Here is an 8,291-nt window from a genome sequence, read left to right as displayed (position 1 = left end):
ACTTCAATTGCTCTGACTTGGACAAATTCGTGGAATGACGTAAGCAAAACAGGATCAGTATCAAACCAAGTGTTTACAGTACAGGTAAATCAGCTCCTAATACTGTAACAAGTTTACTGAAAACAGCTACTTTAGAAGTCCAGGTAACCAAGCGCATTAATTTTTTTTGCAGACGAGAAAAATGTGATCATTGTTGTTTGAAACAATACAGTGATATCCAACAAGAAACTGCACTAGAAATAAGAACGACGGATGTTTTTTGCAAGAAAAACATACGAGAGCTAGCAAACTTACGTGGTTTATTGAGCAAAAGAACGAGCAATACCAATTTAGATAAAAGTCATTGTCACGCAACGCCAAGAGAAAATGCAAACCAGGACATACTTTCCTACTTACGGACTTATTTGACCTTAGTTCAAGTGAATGTTGTTTAAATGACGCTGCTCTTGCCAATTTGTTGGCTGATACAAGTTCAAAGGAAATATCAAAACTTGAAAACTGGAACAAATACCAAATATATGCAAGCGGTACAATAAAAAATGGTAAGATTTATTGTCTTGAAAATGCACTCGTGTCAAACGCACTCGTGAAAATGCACTCGAGAAAAATTTATGTTGAACACTGCAGAAACCTGAACTTTTTCGTTGAAAGCTCAACGGTGCTAGGAAAATTGGCCGACAGGGTGTTTAGCCGACGAGGAAAAAATGGGAAATTTAGCCGACAGTTTTATCATAATTGGTCATAAAAGTCTCAAAATTCCATAAATCAGTAGTTCGGTTGTGATAGATTCCTATCAAGTCCCACGGGACGCTGAGGCATGGCCATGGCCCGCGAGGCATGGCCAGATGTGGTTAAAAACCTTTGTTACGCTAATTGATAGACCTTCGTTACACTAGTCGAGCAAAAAACGATATATTTGTCCGCTTACGAAATAGTGTTTTAAATTGGTCAATCACAGTTTCTGAATAAGTTTTATTGGTCATTTTACTTAAATTGTCGGCTTAATTTCTCAATTTTTGGTTGTCGGCTAAACGCCCTGTCGGCCAATACGGCGGCCACCAAGCCCAACGTAAATCACATCAGGAGCTCAACGTATTTTTGTTCAAAGCCCAGCAAGTGTTCAGAACATCAGGAGGTTAGGGAAGCAGAATCCAAATCGGAAGCAGCCAAGAAGCATGTTGGTATTTGTAAGCAGTCCGTGGGAAGTGAGAAAGCTTCTCGCAAAAGGGCGGAAGCTGCTCGATTATGATTTCCTGTCTTTCTGTCGGTGGCCGCCGTACTGGCCGACAGGGCGTTTAGCCGACAACCAAAAAATGGGATATTTAGCCGACATTTTGGGTAGAATGAGCAATAAAGCTTATTCTAAAGCAGTGATTGGCCAATTTAAAACCTTATTTCGTAAGCGGAAAAATATACTACAGTTTTTGTTATCAACTAGTGTAACGAAGGTCTATCCGTGGTTGGACGGTATTTCACTGCATCTGGCCATGACTCGCGGGCCTTGGCTATGCCTCAGCGGCCCGTGGGAATTGATATGAATCTATCACAACTGAAATACTGTTTTATGGACCAATTATTGACTTTTAATACCAATTATGATAAAACTTTCCGCTAAATTTCTCATTTTTTCCTTGTCGGCTAAACGCCCTGTCGGCCAAATTTCCTAGAACCCTTTCTGCCAAGAGCTCTGAACCAAGAAGAAATTCAGGTCGAGAAATCAATGCTACTCAAAAGGCGTGCCCTAATAGCCTTTGGAGCTTCGAAACTAGACATCCGTATGAAAAACCAACAGCTATACTTTAAGGGTCAAAAAGTAAAAGACCTGCTTTTAACGAGTGAAGAAGAAAATGCTTTGAAACTGCCGCGTAATCAAAATTGACTACAAAATTCTCTTAGCTGCTTAGTTTTCAATACAAGAAGCCTCCTAAATTTAGATAGTCGAAGAAGGTTTGCAGTCGCTGCTGAAACCTCTGCATATGACATCATCGCTTTAACTGAAATTTGGTTGACAGCTGACATCAGCGATAGTGAACTTTTCTTGCAAAATCATCAGCTTTACAGAAGCGAAAAAATGCAAATCTGACGAGCAAACATGGAGATGTAATGATTGGCGTGCGGAACAACATTACTTCTTTCCCAATTGTTGTTACGAATCTAAACGACAAACTAACGTCTGCGTTTGAAGGTTCGTTCATAACTGTTAATGATGAAAAGGTGCTTCTTTTGTGCTTGTATAACCCTCCTAGTAACAGCAAATATCGAGTCACAATTGACGAATTCAACTCTTTCTTCTGCTTTCTAGACAACGATGAGTGGAAAGAGATAAAAGTCATAGTAGTAGGAGATTTTATTCTTCCTTCTGTCAATGGGAAAAGACTGGAGTCAGCCGACTTGTATGAAAACAATTGGTTGATCTATTTGATTGCCAAATTTTTATTCCCGTTGTTTTCTTTCCCACTTGTGGTAAAAACACACTTGATCAAATTTTTGTTAATGATGACAGCATAGTTATCGACGTCAAATGCGACGACTCTTTGCTCAAATTTTTTAGTTTATCTGATCACATACCTATATTTTTAGATCTTGACTTGAGTCCTGCTAAGATCGAGAAAACCGAATTGCACATAATTTTGAGCTTCTGTAAATGCAATTACGTTGGTCTGAAGGGAAATCTGAGACTAAACCCTTTTAATCCTATTTGTTATAGCAACTGCGATCGGGTGCTCAGCGAGTGGTACCATTGGTTGTTCGGGGCGATCACAAAATTCACACAAAGACGGAGTAAGCATAGATTCAACTTGCCCACTTGGATCACGCCTGCGACATCACATCTAAAGAAAAAGCTTAACACGCTTCAGAGAAATCAAAATTCGCTAGCCAACAATGATTCGTTGAGACTCAAGATAGAAACATCGAGAGACAGTCTAGCAGAAGCCGTAGACCTAGACCAGACAATTACGAGTCAAAGCTTTTCAACTCACGAAATTATATTTCGGTTCAGTTTTCACCGTCTCGTCGGTCTTGAAAAACAGTTTGAATGAAAATAAAATTTTGAACAAATTTGCTGTAACGGTAGAAGCAATAGTAGAAATTCTTGGGTCATTAGACGTATCAAAATCATGTGGGCCTGATAACTTGCCTGCAGTTGTCCTCAGGAACTGCGCAAAAGAACTTACGAAGTCCATCTTTGAGTTACTCAGAATTTTTAGACGCCTCGGAACCTATCCTAGTGCATGGAAAATAGGAGCAGTTAGCCCAATTCTTAAGAAAAAAGGGTCGAAAGCAGACGGGGTAAGTTATCGTCCTGTAGCACTATTATGCAATGTCTCAAAAGTTCTAGAAAAATTTTTGTACGGCTCAATTGTCAATTTTTTCAAAGGACTCATAACTGATTCACAGTACGGTTTTCGTGAAAGAAGATCAGTTTTTCTTCAAATGATTACTTACTTAGATAAGATATAAAAATTCTGTTCTGAGAACAATCGAGAAAATAGCTCATTTCGCTTTGACTTTTCCAAAGCTCTTGACCAAATTGATCATGGAATACTCCTACGTAAGATCAACTGCATTGGAATAGGTGGCAAGCTGGTCAATATTTTAAAGAGTTACCTGAGCGATAGACTGTAATACGTGAAAATTGGAAATCTAAAATCAAAGCATTCGCCGGTCACCTCGGGTGTACCTCAGGGCTCAATCCTTGGGCCCCCAATTTTTCTTATATTCATTAATGACTTACCTGAAACTAATTTCAACTCAAACGTCTTTCTTTTTTGCTGACGATCTCAAATTATCATATAATGAAAATCTTGGAAACGCACACGGAATCCAAAAGGATCTAGATTCAATATTGCGTTGGAGTTACGAAAATAACATCAGCTTGAATCTATCAAAATGTCAGTACATAAATTTCAATATCAAGTCGAGATTAAGTCCGGTATTGGGTCAATGGTCGCTGGAACAATCAAGAACTGTGGAGGACCTGTGGAGGTTTGTGTAGCTTGAAATAAAAAAAACATTTTTTTTTATCGAACCACATATAGAGCAAATATCATTGATTCAAATGTTAAATTCTTTCAACCAGTCGGACTCAATCGAATAATATCGAATCTTAAACTTGATGTGGAAGTACTTCAATAGTTTTTTTCAGCATCAAAAACTCGTGTTCTATAACATTTATCTGTCTCTGCGAAAACTATCGGTCCTCAAATGAAATAAACTTAACAAACTTAAACTAGTACGATTCATCTATATTTATATATATATAATTTTTGAGGGAGCAGTCCCTCACGTTTGTGGAAGCCATAATAATAATAATAATAATAATAATAATAATAATAATAATAATAATAATAATAACAAAAATAATAATAATAATAATAAAAATAATAATAATAATAATAATAATAATAATAATAATAATAATAACAATAACAGTAATAATAATAATAATAATAATAATAATAATAATAATAATAATAATAATAATAATATTAATAATAATAATAATAATAAATATAGTAATAATAATAATAATAATAATAATAATAATAATAATAATAATAATGATAATAATAATAATAATAATAATAAAAATAATAATAATAATAATAATAATAATAATAATAATAATAATAATAATAATAATAATAATAATAATAATAATAATAATAATCACACCTAGAGCTGAAGTACGTTGGGCTCAGAAGGAAGAATTTCTCGGTTCTGCGGTGCTCAACATACATTTTTCTATCAGAATATTGACAAATATCAGACTAAGAGTAGATGCGAAAATAAAAAGCTGTCAGTACGTCAAGACAGGCCTTCAAAAGAATAAAATTTTTCATAGCACCAACAAAACTTGACGGCTTTATTTCACTACTCTTTGGTAATGATCAGTTTTTAAAGTTCAATAGACCGAAACATCCAATCTTAGATAAGTACAATGAACTTAAATATTTGGCACACGTAGACAATTGGGTCCGCAATACAATGTTAACCTAAAAATGTCACAGAAACACTGCGAATCGAGGTACGGTTTTTGATGGACAACACATCCTAGCTGTACTTTATGATAAGTGTAGGTAATTGTGCGTGTAAGTAATTATGATAAGTGTAAGTAAACTTCTTTCTCTTCCAAAAACACTTATGTGAACCCACAAAAGCGCACGCGAACGCAGCCGCAAGCAAAAACACAAATGCTAGTTAAATTCTGACAACAAAAAAAAGTTTCAGTTTTTTTCCGGCTAAAGATCTTTACCCATGGGGGGTTTCAACAAAGTTTAGACATTCATTCCGTTTTTTGTTAGCATTTTTTCACAAAATCTGCCTCTAAAATAATAAAGTTAAGATCAATTAATCAGAGCACTGTTAATAATTGCCTTTCTTCCAATTTTATGACCCTTTGCTTGGCAACGTTTCGGTTCTACTGGCGTACTCCCCTTCGAATATTGTTGAGAACCTGAGGTCTGCATATCATTTTTGTTAGATATCTGGAATTGGAGACAATTTAGTTTAGCCTGATCTATATTCGCTTTAATTGCTTCTTAAGCAAAATTTTTAAAGGGGCAGGAGGGAAGTGGCGTCCCACCTTACAAAAATTTTACATCAAAAATACACCGGACCTGAATCTGAAACAAAACTCAAGAAATATACTCAAAATGTCATAAAATTGTCTGAAAATATAGAAATTTTTTGGAAAAGGAAGGATTTTTTGCACAAAACTGGGCACGACAAAATGAATGGCAGGGAATTGGGCACGATACAATTAATAATAAAAATACAAACATAGAAGCAGCAACTTCAATTGCTCTGACTCGGACAAATTCGTGGAATGACGGAAGCAAGACAGGATCAGTATCAAACCAATTGTTTACAGTACAGGTAAAGCAGCTTCTAATACTGTAACAAGTTTACTGAAAACAGCTACTTTAGAAGTCCAGGTAACAAAGCGCATTAATTTTTTTGCAGACGAGAAAAATGTGATCATTGTTGTTTGAAACAATACAGTGATATCCAACAAGAAACTGCACTAGAAATAAGAAAGACGGATGTTTTTGGCAAGAGCTAGCAAACTTACGTGGTTTCTTGAGCAAAAGAACGAGCAATACCAATTTAGATAAAAGTCATTGTCACGCAAGGCCAAGAGAAAATGCAAACCAGGACATACTTTCCTACTTACGGACTTATTTGACCTTAGTTCAAGTGAATGTTGTTTAAATGACGCTGCTCTTGCCAATTTGTTGGCTGATACAAGTTCAAAGGAAATATCAAAACTTGAAAACTGGAACAAATACCAAATATATGGAAGCGGTACAATAAAAAATGGTAAGATTTATTGTCTTGAAAATGCGTTGAAAAAGAAGTTATACCAGATTTGCTGAACATTTTTGAAAACAAGGAATGATTTATTTCTCTGATCAAACTAGTCAACAAAGGCTACCTAAAATAGAACAATACAAACGATGGTAAACAGAAGCTGAACGCAAGGTTTAACACGAGTACTCGTGTCAAACCTTGCGTTCAGGTTCTGTTTATTTTCGTTTATTTGCTTTGTTCTCTTTCAGAATCTGTTCTTCTTTTTAACTCTCAATTGATAATTAACAAACATTAGTTAATTAATGCCGTCAAGTTTTCTGGTGCTCTGGAAATTTTTTATTCTTTTAAAGAACTGTCTTAACGTACTGACAGCTTTAAAATTCGCATCTACTCTTAGTATATAATATTTGTTTATATTCGTGATAGAAAACTTATGTTGAACACTGCAGAAACCTGAAATTTTTTGTTCAAAGCCCAACGTATTTTACATCAGGAGCCCAACGTATTTTTGTTCAAAGCCCAACAAATGTGCAGAACATCAGGAGGTTAGGGAAGCAGAATCCAAATCGGACGCAGCCAAGAAGCATGTTGGTAACTGTAAGCAGTCCGTGGGAAGTGGGAATGCTTCTCGCAAAAGGACGGAAGCTGGTCGATTATGATTTTCCTGTCTTTTTGTCACGAGCTCTGAACCAAGAAGAAATTCAGTTCGAGAAATCAATGCTACTGAAAAGACGTGCCCTAATAGCCTGTGGAGCTTCGAAACTAGACATCCGTATGAAAAACAAACAGCTACACCTTAAGGGTCAAAAAGTAAAAGACCTTGTTTTAACGAGCGAAGAAGAAAATGCTTTGAAACTGCCGCGTAATCAAAGTTGACTACAAAATTCTCTTAGCTGCTTAGTTTTCAATACAAGAAGCCTCCTAAATTTAGATCGTCGAAGAAGGTTTGCTGTCGCTGCTGAAACCTCTGCGTATGACATCATCGCTTAAATTGAAACTTGTTTGGCAGCTGACATCAGCGATAGTGAACTTTTCCTGCAAAATTATCAGCTTTACAGAAGCAAAAAAAATTCAAATCTGTAGAGCAAACATGGAGGTGTAATGTTTGGCGTGCGGAACAACATTACTTCTTTCCCAATTGATGTTACGAATCTAAACGACAAACTAACGTTTGCGTTTGCAGGTTTGTTTATAACTGTTAATGATGAAAAGTTACTTATTTTGTGCTGGTATAACCCTCCTAGTAACAGCAAATACCGAGTCACAATTGACGAATTCAACTCTTTCTTCTGCTGTCTAGACAACGATGTGTGGAGAGAGATAAAAATCATTGTAGTAGGAGATTTTTTAATCTTCCTTCTGTCAATTGGAAAACACTAGAGTCAGCCGACTTGTATGAGAAACAATTGGTTGATCTACTTGATTGCCAAAATTTTATTCCCGTTGTTTTCTTTCCCACTTGTGGTAAAAACACACTTGATCAAATTTTTGTTAATGATGACAGCATAGTTATCGACGTCAAATGCGACGACTCTTTGCTCAATTTTTTTAGTTTATCTGATCACATACCTATATTATTAGATCTTGACTTGACTCTTGCTAAGAACGAGAAAACCGAATTACACAGAATTTTGAGCTTCTGTAAATGAAACTACGTTGGTCTGAAGGAAAATCTGATACTTAACCCTTTTAATCCTATTTGATATAGCAACTGCGATCGGATGCTCAGCGAGTGGTATCATTGGTTATTCGAGGTGATCACAAAACTCACACCAAGACCGAGTAAGCATAGATCTAACTTGCCCCCCTGGATCACATCTAATGAAAAAACTTAACACGCTTCAGAGAAAACAAAATTCACTAGCTAACAATGATTCGTTGAGACTCAAGATAGAAATGTCGAGAAACAGTCTAGCAGAAGCCATAGACCTAGACCAGAAAAATTACGAATCAAAGCTTTTCTACTCACGAAATTA

This window comes from Convolutriloba macropyga, chromosome 6 (assembly GCF_964194025.1).
Source record: "Convolutriloba macropyga chromosome 6, txConMacr16.3, whole genome shotgun sequence".
In the NCBI taxonomy this organism is placed as follows: Eukaryota; Metazoa; Xenacoelomorpha; order Acoela; family Convolutidae; genus Convolutriloba; species Convolutriloba macropyga.
The sequence above is the reverse complement of the archived record's forward strand: the minus strand, read 5'-3'. Positions refer to the sequence as shown.